The sequence below is a fragment of the Mytilus californianus genome, unplaced genomic scaffold, assembly GCF_021869535.1.
Source record: "Mytilus californianus isolate M0D057914Y unplaced genomic scaffold, xbMytCali1.0.p SCAF_13, whole genome shotgun sequence".
In the NCBI taxonomy this organism is placed as follows: Eukaryota; Metazoa; Mollusca; class Bivalvia; order Mytilida; family Mytilidae; genus Mytilus; species Mytilus californianus.
The window spans coordinates 8,407,585-8,421,402 of NW_026262615.1; the positions used below are offsets into that span (position 1 = coordinate 8,407,585).

General features: G+C 31.8%; 1 protein-coding gene across 5 annotated transcripts in view; it reads left to right on the plus strand.

The window, feature by feature from the left end:
- The window catches only part of LOC127723104 (uncharacterized), a 268,798-nt gene extending 260,318 nt beyond the window's left edge, over positions 1-8,480 (plus strand). For all 5 annotated transcript variants that reach the window (XM_052229550.1, XM_052229554.1, XM_052229558.1 and 2 more), the window contains one exon: positions 8,183-8,480. The gene's annotated coding sequence lies outside the window, so the exon portion shown is untranslated. The remainder of the gene's footprint in view (positions 1-8,182) is intronic.
- Positions 8,481-13,818: the final 5,338 nt, after the last annotated feature.

Sequence of the window (13,818 nt, forward strand, 5' to 3'; positions counted from 1 at the left end):
TTATTGACCGACACATCATCAGTCAGACAATTTTATCGAGAATATTTCCAATACTATAGCAATGTTTACATGTTATGGACAGACACATCATCAGTCAGACAATAGAGAATATTTTCAATACTATAGCAATGTTTACATGTTATTGACAGACACATCATCAGACAGACAATAGAGAATATTTCCAGTACTATAGCAATGTTTACATGTTATGGACCGACACATCATCAGTCAGACAATAGAGAATATTTCCAATACTATAGCAATGTTTACATGTTATTGACCGACACATCATCAGTTAGACAATTTTAACGAGAATATTTTCAATACTATAGCAATGTTTACATGTTATTGACCGACACATCAGTTAGACAATAGAGAATATTTCCAATACTATAGCAATGTTTACATGTTATTGACCGACACATCAGTTAGACAATAGAGAATATATGCAATACTTTAGCAATGTTTACATGTTATTGACCGACACATCATCAGTCAGACAATAGAGAATATTTCCAATACTATAGCGATCTTTACATGTTATTTACCGACACTTCATCAGTCAGATAATAGAGAATATTTCCAATACTATAGCAATGTTTACATGTTATGGACCGACACATCATCAGTCAGACAATAGAGATTATTCAATAATGTATTTAATATAATAGAAAAATTACATAGATCTCATTTTGAATAAAAAATCATATTCACCGGACAAAAAGTATATTCACCGCGGAAAATTGTGTAAGCGGTTTTTTTTTTAGATTTCGGGAAATTCCCTTTTTATATTATCCAATGAAAACTAATCTGCTATTTCTCATGAGACATTGTCGTCTGTTTACATCAACAACAAAAATGGCAGGTGTTGACACCGGCTCGTCTCAAAATGTACAGAAACCACGCTTTGCAAGTGTTAACGACGAAAAATGTCAACAAATTATAAGGGAAAAAGACTCGATGAACACTCAAAAGGCAACGAAAAGATCAGTAAAGCTATTTACAAATTATCTCGAGGAGAAAGACATGCCTACTGACATAGAAAACTATCCTGTCAAAGAACTTGACAGTGTCCTATCAAAATTTTATGCAGAAGCAAGGAATAAAAATGGGGAGCTGTATAAAACGACAAAATTAAAAAACAGTATACGGGATTAATAGGTATTTAACTGAAAAAAGAGATATTGACATTCTCAAAGACCCGGACTTTATGAAATCAAATAAAATGTTCAAGGCGATGTCGGTTTCAGCTCAAACGTGATGGCTTAGGAGGGATTGAACATTATCCCTCAATTGATGAGGATCATATTAAGACAATATATAGTTCTCTAACATAAATGGAACCAGTGTCTCTTCAACACAAGGTTTTTGTTGATTTAATGTTGTACTTTGGTCGACAAGGACGGGAAAATCTCAGAAATTTAAAAATAAAGGACTTTGAATTTTCCAAACAAGGTGGTGGTGACAAAGAACATAGATATATAAGAATACAACGGGATTAACTAACAAAAAATCACAAGGAAATTACAAATACTGCAGTTGGGAAAATGTATGAGGTGAAAGGTAGGTACTTCCCTTAAATAATCACTGTATAAATACTAAGAAAGTTACAAAAAAATACACCCAGGGATGACGATTGAATAAAACATTACGACCTAAGGAATAAAAGGAAGTACAGCAGTCCATAAAACAAAACAAAAATAAAAATTGATCAATTTGAACTCATGTGCTCCAATTCATGGTGATACATATGTCCTTCATTCTATAAACAAATACAAATTCAATATGTAAGTAATGAAAACACATTCAAAATAACATTGATTACATCAAAACATGATCTAAGATGTCTGTTATCTTATAAAATGTAGATTTTATTTCATTTCATTGCAGTTTGTAGGTACACACTACACAGAGTAATATTTTAGCATTGAACTGTAATTTTGATTCCTTATCGACCAGTTTATTGTAATTTGTCAGATGATGTTAAATGTCCAGTTAGGAGCTTCATAAAGTATACAACCAAACTTAACAAAAACTGTGAATATTTCTTCCAAAGGCCAAAAACCACAATAAACGATGACTCTGTTTGGTACGATGCGTCGCCATTAGGACATAACACCCTGGGTGGTATGGTGCCAGTGATATGTGAAAAAGCAGGTCTTGTGAAAAGATACACTAACCATTCACTTCGCGCAACAACTGTTCATGTTTTGGATGAGGCTGATTTTGCCGGAAGGCATATTATGTCAGTAACAGGTCACAAAAGTGAAAATTCTTTAAAAAAAGAGGGACGAAAGATACCAGAGGGACAGTCATACTCATAGATCGAAAACAAACTGACAACGTCATGGCCAAAAATAAAAACATACACAGGGTTTACATCAGATCGTGCACTGCATAACATGTCAAATGTTATTAGTGAAAGTCTTCGGACAGATGATACATCTACAACTTCTTGTGAAAAACCTACTGCAGTTCCTGATCGTAATGAAGAAGATATGGTCCAAATTGAAAATGACACTGACATTATTGACTTTATGCTTTTATCTGATTCACAAATGGATAATTTATGCCAAGATATTACTAGTCTTAACTCTTCACATGCTACTTGTGAACAGCAACAACATGTAAATGTTAATAAAACAGCAACATATTCAAGCTACCCATGTATTAACAATTTTGGAAATGGATATCCAAATTATCCCGTCATTACCAACAATTATGGGAATATCAATATCAACTGCAATATTATTCCAAAGTAAACTGTTTAATAGACATGTTGCGTTTGAACAGTGTGTCAAAGAAACTGTGATTATTTCAAATAACATCTAAATATCTGTTTTTAAGTCTGTTCTCTAATTTTTGCAAAATTAAATTTGTGTTGGTATTAAAAGATTGCTTTTGATTATTATTCTTACATAAAAACAAACAAGGCATATTTCAGGGAGATAACTTAACTATTAACAAATCACAAAAATACCCAATAAATTGTCAAAAAAACAATTAAACATACATGCACATATATATATGGGGTAAATATCAAGGACAACACACTCTTTATTTTCTGTATTATTAAATAAAACAATCATTGTCTTTTGTTTCGGTAAATATGTGGTTTTATTGACTTTTGAAAAAACTGAATTCACTTCGGCCGTTGGCCTCAGTGAATATCAGTTTTTTCAAAAGTCAATAAAACCACATATTTATCTCACCAAAAGACAATAATTGTATAATATTTTCAATACTATAGCAATGTTTACATGTTATTGACCGACACATCATCAGTCAGACAATAGAGAATATTTCCAATACTATAGCAATGTTTACATGTTATTGACCGATCCTTCATCAGTTAGACAATTTTAACGAGAATATTTTAAAATACTATAGCAATGTTTACATGTTATTGACCTACACATCATCAGTTAGACAATAGATAATATTTCCAATACTATAGCAATGTTTATATGTTATTGACCGATACATCGTCAGTCAGACAATAGATAATATTTCCAATACTATAGCAATGTTTACATGTTATTGACCGACACATCATCAGTCAGACAATTTTAACGAGAATATTTCCAATACTACAGCAATGTTTACATGTTATTGACCGACACATCAGTTAGACAATAGATAATATTTCCAATACTATAGCAATGTTTACATGTTATTGACCGACACATCATCAGTCAGACAATAGAGAATACTTCCAATACTATAGCAATGTTTACATGTTATTTACCGACACATCATCAGTTAGACAATAGAGAATATTTCCAATACTACAGCAATGTTTACATGTTATTGACCGACACATAAGTCAGACAATAGAGAATATTTCCAATACTATAGCAGTGTTTACATGTTATTGACCGACACATCCGTCAGACAATAGAGAATATTTCCAATACTATAGCAATGTTTACATGTTATTGACCGACACATCAGTCAGACAATAGAGAATATTTCCAATACTATAGCAATGTTTTCATGTTATTGACCGACACATCAGTCAGACAATAGAAAATATTTCCAATACTATAGCAATGTTTTCATGTTATTGACCGACACATCATCAGTCAGACAATAGAGAATATTTCCAATACTATAGCAATGTTTACATGTTATTGACCGACACATCAGTCAGACAATAGAGAATATTTCCAATACTATAGCAATGTTTTCATGTTATTGACCGACACATCAGTCAGACAATAGAAAATATTTCCAATACTATAGCAATGTTTTCATGTTATTGACAGACACATCATCAGTCAGACAATTTTAACGAGAATATTTTCAATACTATAGCAATGTTAACATGTTATTGATCGACACATCATCAGTCAGACATTTTCAACGAGAATATTTTCGATACTATAGCAATGTTTACATGTTATTGACCGACACATTATCAGTCAGACAATTTTAACGAGAATATTTTCAATACTATAGGAATGTTTACATGTTATTGACCGACACATCATCAGTCAGACCATTTTTTACGAGAATATTTTCAATACTATAGCAATGTTTACATGTTATTGACCGACACATCATCAGTCAGAAAATAGAGAATATTTCCAATACCATAGCAATGTTTACATGTTATTGACCGACACATCATCAGTCAGACAATAGAGTATATTTCCAATACTATAGCAATATTTACATGTTATTGACCGACACATCATCAGTCAGACAATAGAGAATATTTCCAATACTATAGCAATGTTTTCACGTTATTGACCGACACATTAGTCTGACAATAGAGAATATTTCCAATACTATAGCAATGTTTACATGTTATTGACCGACACATCATCAGTCAAACAATAGAGAATATTTCCAATACTATAGCAATGTTTACATGTTATTTACCGACACTTCATCAGTCAGACAATAGAGAATATTTCCAATACTATAGCAATGTTTACATGTTATTGACCGACACATCATCAGTCAGACAATAGAGAATATTTCCAATACTATAGCAATGTTTTCACGTTATTGACCGACACATCAGTCTGACAATGGAGAATATTTCCAATACTATAGCAACGTTTACATGTTATGGACCGACACATCATCAGTCAGACAATAGAGAATTTTTCCAATACTATAGCAATGTTTACATGTTATTGACCGACACATCATCAGTCAGACAATGGAGAATATGTCAAATACTTTAGCAATGTTTACATGTTATTGAACGACACATCATCAGTCAGACAATTTTAACGAGAATAATTTCAATACTTTAGCAATGTTTACATGTTATTGACCAACACATCATCAGTCAGACAATTTTAACGAGAATTTTTTTAATACTATAGCAATGTTAACATGTTATTGACCGACACATCATCAGTCAGACAATAGAGAATATTTCCAATACTATAGCAATTTTTACATGTTATTGACCGACACATCATGAGTCAGAAAATAGAGAATATTTCCAATACTATAGCAATGTTTACATGTTATTGACCGACACATCATCAGTCAGACAATAGAAAATATTTCCCATACTATAGCAATGTTTACATGTTATTGACCGACACATCATCAGTCTAACAATAGAGAATATTTCCAATACTACAGCAATTTTTACATGTTATTGACCGACACATCATGAGTCAGAAAATAGAGAATATTTCCAATACTATAGCAATGTTTACATGTTATTGACCGACACATCATCAGTCAGACAATAGAAAATATTTCCCATACTATAGCAATGTTTAGATGTTATTGACCGACACATCATCAGTCAGACAATAGAGAATATTTCCAATACTATAGCAATGTTTACATGTTATTTACCGACACATCACCAGTCAGACAAAAGAGAATATTTCCAATACTACAGCAATGTTTACATGTTATAATAGTTTAGCAGACAATTTATGGAGAAGAAGCAGTACCAAAGGTAGTCTGATTGAGGTTTAGTGATATCTAAAATTATTTTTGAGTTCATTTTCACAACCTATCCATTTGAATGGCTGTTTTTATCAATTAACTTAATAATTTAAGTTAAAATGTTTCTAGAAAAAGAAATTAAAAGTGACTGTACTAATTTCAGTAGTTTTGGACTTTTGAAAAGGGGTTGGAATGAATTTCAATGATTTTGTTAGAAAATTTTGTCTGAGGGTTAGGGTTAGGACAAAACCATCCCTGAAAAAATACGGGAGAGACACACATGGGAATCAATAAGATGAACCATTAAGATTACTATTCTTAAAAAGAGTTTCAAGTCAGGAAATCATTTTACAAGGAAGAAATTAATTGAGCAGGGACAATTATTGGAGCAATGGTTTAACCTAAATCAAATGAATTTTCCTGCATTTATATGCAATATTATTGTAACAATGAGCTCAAAAACATAAGCATTTGAAATTTGTATTGCTAAGTAACATGCTAATGCTTTTATTAGATGATTATAAAAGCGGAAAACTAAAAACTAACTTATAAAATCATTATATAGTTATATTTTACATTTTATGCTGACCTATTTGTCTGTTTTTTGCTTTGTGGTTTATCTGAATTGTTGATCAAAATCTCGCATAGCAACTCTGTTCATACAAGTTTGATTACTTCCTTTTAAGTTGATGTAATGTCAAATATCATTGATACTTGTTTTTATGTCCTGCATACAATAGTAAGGGGCATTATGTTTTCCAGTCTGTATGTCCAATCGTCTGTCTGTCATTCTTTACCAGGTTAAAGTGTTTTGTTGGACAAACTTGAAAATTATTCCACAACTTCACATGTTCATTAATGAGGCCCCTCATGAGGGTGTCTAAGTAATCACAAAATCAAACGCTCTGGATGAAAAATAAGGTTCAACTTGTAAAATGAATTCTTATTTCAAGAAGGTTAAAATGTAAAATGAATTTTTAATTCAAGAATGTTAATTCACTCAAAAGATTGGATATACACAGTTGGAGTAGGGTTATTTCTTTTCATTATTATGATTAGTTATTGTGTAGAGGTGAGGGTACACTGGTGGATTTTAGACATTGTAAATGAGTGCTGCATATCATAAGTAGTGATCTGTTATTTTGTATATAAAGGTTTTAATCACCATTAAACTGTACTCTCAAGTACGATTTTTGTTGGATTGATTTCATTTCATATACTAAAAAACATATATATTGTTATTCAAGGTTTTCATCAATTTATGTAAATAAATCTTCTGAATGCCTTTTATTTCATTCATGTCAGAAAGTTGTACAATTCTATGGACATGTTTTATAAAGAAATAGAATTGTACTAAAGTTATACCAATATATTTATTGTAAGATGTTATGATACTTAAATCTATAGGTTATATAATTTAAATCAATACATTTAGTAAAGGCATATATTAATAAGTGTGAAATCTTGTCATAAACTGTTTTTGTGATTTGACAAGTATACTTTTGACTTTTCCCAATTGTTTTAGGACTGTCCCATTAAAACATATATAGTACTCAGGGAAGACACTTCGGAAATTTTTTTAAGAATCCTTCTTTCATTTTTACTGTACATAAACGTATTTGACACCCACCAAAAGTTGAGATTTAAAAGTGCATTATTTCCCTTGGTCACATGTATGTTTTTTTACGGAACAGCCCTTAAAATGGTCTCAAGTTTACTTTTAACCTTAGTGAAATTTTTTATACAATTTTGGTAGTTTGTAAATAAAAAATATTTCTGACATCTAGATTTCAAAAGTTTTTAAGTTTCATGAAATATTATATGTTCAAAATGAAAAATAATAACATAGACCATGTAGACAAATGAAATAATGCTAACAGTGATAATGATTTTACTGTAACTTATTTATCTTTATTATCCATTGTAGATAAGAACAGTGATGGTAGATTTACTGTAACTTATTATTTTTTTTATCCATTGTAGATAAGAGGGATTTAAGTGAAAACCGAGTCATGACACAGGCTTATCCATAGGATGTAAACAATTAGAAACTACCCATAATGCACCTTATCGCTATTTGTCAGCAGTTACTGAACATATATTAAGTTCGTTTAAAATTTTGACATCGGAAGAGAAAACTTGTCAAAACAATGTTGGACTCCACAAAACAAAAGTGATTGTTTTATGATGTAAATAGTTTAAGTGTCACAAAAATCTTGCAAAGAATTGTTAAAGATTCTCAAATAGCAATGAGGTCTATAATAAAAACTAACTGCTTATGTTACCATTTAAACACATGGATCTTAGTAAAGGATTATGTTTAGTAAACATTAAGATCTTAGAAATGGATTGTTATTGAACACTTAAACACATGGATCTTAGAAACGGATTATGTTAATTGAACATTTAAACACATGGATCTTAGAAAGGGATTATGTTAATTGAACATTTAAACACATGGATCTTAGAAACGGATTATGTTAATTGAACATTTAAACTCTTAGATCTTAGAAATGGATTGTTATTGAACATTTAAACACATGGTTCTTAGAAACGGATTATGATAATTGAACATTTACACATATGGATCTTAGAAACGGATTATGTTAATTGAACATTTAAACATATGGATCTTAGAAACGGATTATGTTAATTGAACATTTAAACACATGGATTTTAGAAACGGATTACGTTTCGTGAACTTTTAGTGCTGTAACTCTGGTTCTTTAAGAACAGCCACATCAACAACAAAACTCTCAGTGTTCTTAATGTCACATGACTGTCACATGACAATGTCTTTACAAAGCGGTAATTATTTAGAACATATGTTTATTATAAGGATTTTATTTAAGTTATAGGTGACAGGAGCTTCTTAGATAGAATTCAATATATGTGGTTATATGAATTCATACATCTATTAAAAACGAGAAAATTAGCAATGGGTTATATAACAAATTTGTAATTTTGTGTGTATAATTATTTATTTATTGACTTTTATAAAGAGCATTTAGAAATTATTTAATATCAAGTTCTTATTGATATATACAGTTAACTGAACACATGTGTAAATATGGGTGGGAATTTGACAACATGTGTTAATTTGGGTGGAAATTTGACAAAATGTGTTAATATGGGTGGAAATTTGAGCATTTGTATATATTGTGATGAATGAAGTCAGGAATCAAATGATTTACATAAGGGATATCTGTAACGACTTAATTAATGGATATCTGTAATGATTTACTTAATGAATATCTGTAAAGACTTGCCAATCAGTGCCATTATGTGTATAATGTATGGACTGTTTAATACTGTGATATTTTCCTGAATTTTATTGAACAATATTTATACTGCTGATTTTAGTTTTTTTCTACAAAAATTTATTAGATTGTTTGGTTAACATGGTAGCCGAAAATTCTGGAAAGTCATTGATCAAAATACACATAGATGAAACTTACTGTTGTTTTTTTATATGCCCGTTTACGGGACGTTTTATGGAATTCCTTGTCTGTAGTGTCGGTCTGTCCATCATCAACACTTAACACTGTAACTCAAATATGCTTTCACCACTTTTTAGGAAACTGTGAATTGTTTATATTTATGGACGTAAGCTCGCTTTTGAATTTCATAGATTTTACATTTCCAAGTTATTGGATTTTTTTAATTCATAATAAAAAAAAGGCGATTTAAAATTTTTCCTGTTTTCTTACTATATCTCAAAAATGTTTAGAGCAATTTTCATGAAACTTTGGAGAATTGTTTATATATATTGACATAAGTTCCCTTTCGATTTGAAAAAAAAAATGATATTACGTTTTGGAGTATTGTAACTTTATTAAAAAAAAGGGGGATTTTCCATTTTTCCGACAATAACTCAAAAACGCTTTGAACAGTTTTCATTAAACTTTGGTGACGTGTTTATATCAATTAAAATAAGCTCCCTTTTGATATTTATAAATTTCTGATGTGACATAGGGTAGTTGTGGAACTTTAATTGTTGAAAAATAGTTGAAAACTGTCCATTTTTCACATGTGCTCATAGTATTTCTAGTTAGTCATGTAAATTCATTTAAAGTATACAGACGTGCTAAATAGGCATTGGGTGTATCAAGCGCTAATAACGCAGCTCTTTATGTACCTGCCAATTACCATTTTTATCAACTGAAAAATGAAATAGTAATTCTCCCTTCAATCTGAAATCTCCTTGAGGCAGTTTATGCTTTAAAAATGGAATGGTCAATTTGCCATTCCATAGGTAATAAGTCTTGTTATTTGTAATCTTTGAGAGTTTGATTAACCCTGTGTAAGTATTTCTATTTGGTTTATACATGTTGCTTAACGTGCATTTTTCATACATTTTCTTTTATCAGGTGAATTGTGTTAATATTTCACTTTCGCCAAGGTATTATATGCACTAGGATATGCCTTTTTGACCATCTCTGTCATGGTTAATTATTTCCAAATTGTATGCCTTTTTAGCTCACCTTGCCTAAAAGGTCATGTGAGCTTTTGCCATCAATTATACAATAGGCTTCCACCCATCCATCATCATAAACCTTTATTCAATCTTCTCTGGAACTAATTTCCAAATATTACGAAATCTTACCTAATGTACATAATATGATAAGGTAGCAATACATAGTAGGAGTGTGGTTTCACATTTTGGCTGCAGTTGATTTTTCAATAAGGAAAATAATTGTGTAATACAATTCATTTTTTAGACAGCTAATCACTAAATGTAAGCATTCAAGATGGGTTTATATGAATATCAAGATTGTTTTTTACATGTTTTATGGGCTATTTTCTGTTTGACAGTCAGTATTTTCATATCCAGACGGACCATAGGTCCATAAAATCCACACAAACTTTTTAACATAATTTTAACCATTTCAACTACTGGAAATCAAATTTATGGAAGATACGGATTGCATACCATGCATACGTATGCACATATATGACGGTAAGTTTTATTTGCAAGAAAGCAAGAGAAAGGGGGATGGTAAAATTTATGAGGGTAAGTAAGTTAGTATGTTGATTTTATTTACAGTCAGACATGATATATACAAATTAATATAGTAAACACGATTCTATGTTACCCTTGATAAATACATGTAAGAGATGTTTTAAACTCATTTTATTTTTTTGCGTTTTTTTGCATAAAATAAAATAAAGAAAGAAAAATTGTCAAAGCAAAACTACTCAGCTAAAAAATATCTACAATTAAGGCAATATGGAGGAAATCATCGATTCAACCTTATAGCATGGATGTTTTTCAATGAAATGTTGAAGTCACCTTTCAAAACTTTTTCGGCACTCATGATTTGATCAATTTGGAATTATCTTGTCTTCCTTTCTTTATTAATGACATTACTGAATATGACTTTTCGTTGGATATGTACTTCTCGTTAGTAACACTGGATTCCACCAGTGAAGAACCTTAGGTTCATCTCTGAATTTGTAAATGGTTCGTACTATAAGTTTGCATTGGTTTTTGTCTCGCCTGACGGAGTCAAAAAGGGAGACATGGGTATGCTGTTTACAGAATTGGCATTGGCACATCTCATTTCCATGGAGATTATTTGGCCTGCCCCCTCAGTCATTGTCTATTGACTTTGAAACTTTTGCTTATTTTACATGTATTAGTTTGTGATTAGGTCAGTTTATGAGGAACCATTAGTGGTAGGTCAATGATATTTGGTATGCAGTTGTATAAGCATTGGAGATTATTTGGCTCAGCCCCCTTAGTCATGGTCTATTGACTTTGAAAATTTTGCTTAGTTAACATGTATTAGTTTGTGATTAGGTCAGTTCAAGGGGAACCATTAGTGGTAGGCCAATGTTTATTGGTATTCAGTTGTATAGGCATTAGCACATCTCATTTCAATGGAGAATATTTGGCCCAATCCCCTCAGTCATGGCCTATTGACTTTGAAACTTTTGCTTAGTTTACATGTATGAGTTTGTGATAAGGTCAGTTTAAGATGAACTGCTAATGTTAAGTCAATGATATTTGGTATGCAAATTTATTGGCATTTGTAAGTATTGTTTCCATGGAGATTATATAGCTCCACCCCCTCTTCATGGTTCATTGACTTTGAAACTTTTACATAGTTTACAACTTAATGTTTGTGTTTAGGTTTGTTTAAAGGGAACAACTTATACTAAGTCAATGATATTCGGTATGCAGTTGTATTAGCATTGGCGCATGTCGTTTACATGGAGATGGTTTACCCATGTACCTCAGTCATGGTTCATTGACTTTGAATATTAGCCTAACTTGTTAAGTATTGCCATTTTAATTTCAACATTTGCATAATCAAAATTACAAAAAAGCGAGACATATCTCTGTGATATTGTTTTATATATGAGCTATTATACTTTTCGATGTCTTCATTAATTTTACTGATTAGGTACGTTTTTAAAACTAAGTTAACATTTTAAACTTTTGTTTATAATACGAAACTTCCTCAGGAAAGTTGACCTTAGTTTGTTTTAGCTATTCTATTCTTCATCTTTTTATGTCCCCGCAACCAAAAGTTAGGGGCATATTGTTTTACCCCTGTCCGTTCAATTATGGGTATATAGTCGGTGACAGATCATGAACTTTTCATAAGGGGGGGCCCGCCGACTGACCTAAGGGGGGCCCGCTCCAGTCATGCTTCAGTGATTCCCTATATAATCAACCAAATTTTTCCCACGAAAGGGAGGCCCAGGCCCCCCAGCCCCCCCCCCCCCCCCCCCCCCCCTGGATCCGCCTATATACTTATTCTAGATAACTCCTCCTACAGTTTGAATGCTAGGAAGTTTTCTTTTTGCAGGCTGTTTGTACATATATTGAAGGTGTGTATGTGATCAGGGTTTTGATATTTAATGATCTTTGCTCTTTGGCAGATAGTTGAACTTTGTCATTTTTTGGAGTACATACTTGCATAAGAGGTGCAAAGCGTTTCCGGATAACTCCTCCTGCAGTTTGAATGCTAGGAAGTTTTCTTTTTGCAGGCTGTTTGTACATATATTGAAGGTGTGTATGTGATCAGGGTTTTGATATTTAATGATCTTTGCTCTTTGGCAGATAGTTGAACTTTGTCATTTTTTGGAGTACATACTTGCATAAGAGGTGCAAAGCGTTTCCGGATAACTCCTCCTGCAGTTTGAATGCTAGGAAATTTTCACTTTGCTGGCTGATTGTACATATATTGAAAGTGTGCATTTGGTCAGGGGTTTGATTTTTAATAATATTTGCTCTTTTGGGAGATAGTTGAACTTTGTCATATTTGGAGTATATATACTTGCATAAGACATGTGTAGTGTTTCCGGATAACTCAATCTACAGTGAACCATAGACCTATATGCTCCCATGCTCAACTTTTGTGTTTTAAAATAACACTTTGCATCTGCTGGGGCATCAATTGTGTCTCCCAGACACAATGATAGCTCAAAGAAAGTCCTACATTGACTTTGTAATATAATACAGTTACTTCAGAGTGGAGTGCGGGGGCATCACTTTGTCAAGTTTGTGCCTATTTTGGTCATAAAGCTCCTCAAGTCTTTAAATATCCGGATTTCAAATGCATTGTTTTTGTTGTTTTGAGCAGTTCCAGATTGAGATTAACTTTCATAAAAGCTTTTCGTACACAATAACATTCTTGAAAGTGTTATTTTCATTATTATATGCCGGTCATCGACTGGAAGTACTATGGTATACCGTTGTACGTCAGTTCGTCATTCGTCTGCTCTCATTTTGTACATGAGCTAAATAATGCTTTGATCAAACATTGTGAAACTATATGGAATACTTGACCTGGTAGAAGCAAGCTCTGCTACGATTTGGAAATGTTTGGTTTTGTAGTAACAATATATCGCGCAATAACTCCAGTATAATTAAATTGA